The following is a 1,726-nucleotide window of genomic DNA, read 5'->3' on the forward strand; positions in this document are numbered from 1 at the left end:
CTTCAGTGATAAAAAAGAGTGGTCACCCAGCTCTCTGACAGGACGATGCACAGCAAGTTTGCTTTTCACTGCCCAAACAGTCACTAAAATAATGCATCACAATGTATATATAATTTGGCCAGTGTAATCTTCTACACAATACACCTATGATGATAGAATAATGGAAGTATGATGCTGTTGAGAGAATGGGAATGTTACGGCAATCCACAACACCTTATCCTACTTGGGGCTTTGCTCCCAAGGGACAGAGGGGCAGGATGTATTGCCCTTCGTTCCTGACAGTATGCTACCATAGAACTACTGAGGGAAGCCCTGCTCTTCCAGTGACTGCTTCTGTAGAAGCAGGTGAGGCACCCACATAAGGATGGCATGAGCTGAAGGAAACAGTATGAAGCAGAGGACTATGAAATCCTGGAATCACAGTGATTAACTAGTCACTGATTGGCCCGTCAGTTCCTCTTTACTAAAATTCCAGCAAATAGGCAGATTCCCTCACAACTTAGAATTCCTCACAGGGGGCACTGGGCTGTACCTAAATATGGGGTAGGTTAGAGTCACCCATGGCCAAAGGGACAGACTCCTCCCCAAGTAACACAGGACTGACCTGCAGGAATGAACTTAATCACTCCCAAATTCTTTTATAATAATCATTTTAACTCTGTGGCTCAGAGCAGACGGGAAGCCTTCTGAGAAACAGATGGAAATGGTTTCAAAAGCAAAATGAAACATGCTAAAATAAATAAAGTAATAAATAAATCTAATCATTCAGAGTTGGAAGGGAGTAACAGACTTAACACAGCAATAAGATCTGGAGGTACAGTCGACTGCTGAGGGCCTCACCTCATCTGGTGCTCCTTCTCCACCTGAGGCCCTGGCACCTGGTGCCTGGCCACGCCCCCGCACTTCTGCGCCTCAAGGTGAACAGAGTAAGAAAGGCTGTCACCAGGGAAACGCAAGCTTTGGTCAGGCAAAGAACACATACAATCAGCAGTAACAGTGAGGTTTCATTATCACCTAAGGGACTTTAAATAACAAAAGCTTTAAACCCACAATACAAAAAACCTAAGTCCAGAAACTTTGGAAACCTGACTGGGTTGCACTGCATTTGATTCCAAAGTAAAATTTCTAGATAACTCTCCTGCCATAAATACAGGAGGAAAAAAATAGGGAATCTGGAGTGTTTTTCTAACCTTCTCTCTCAGATGGTATCATTCCTTCCTCAATTATATATATTTTTAAAACTAAGTAACACTTTCAAAGGTGTAGGTTCTGAGATCAATTCAGTACCTAATTTCCACCCTTTCTGCATTCAATTTCTGGTACCCTTGGTAAAGGAAACTAGTTCTTGAAACAAGTGATGGAGGCCAATTTTCTTCCCAGAAGATCTTAGGTTACACTGATCATCACTTTAGATTGCATGAAAGTTCTTGCTATATGGCAAAAACACAGATTTAGGAAAGAGGAAAGAAGAGGAGTCTAACTACCAAGAATAATAACATCCCTCCAAGGCAGTGAGGTCTCCCGGCCTGTTTCAGAGACCAGGAATACCCAGCAGGCAGGAATATGGCAGTGGTGAGAAGCTGGACAGAGTTTTCTCTATCCAAGACATTGGGCTTCATTATGGACAATGTGCTTTTCCCCCTTCTGGCACCTCAAAATTGAGGAGGGCAGGCGCCACCAAATGCACTGGCATTTTGGGAGCAAGCAGCAATCTGAATGACAAGCC

The sequence above is a fragment of the Chinchilla lanigera genome, unplaced genomic scaffold (genome assembly GCF_000276665.1).
Source record: "Chinchilla lanigera isolate Chin_1 unplaced genomic scaffold, ChiLan1.0 scaffold00037, whole genome shotgun sequence".
NCBI classification, from domain to species: domain Eukaryota; kingdom Metazoa; phylum Chordata; class Mammalia; order Rodentia; family Chinchillidae; genus Chinchilla; species Chinchilla lanigera.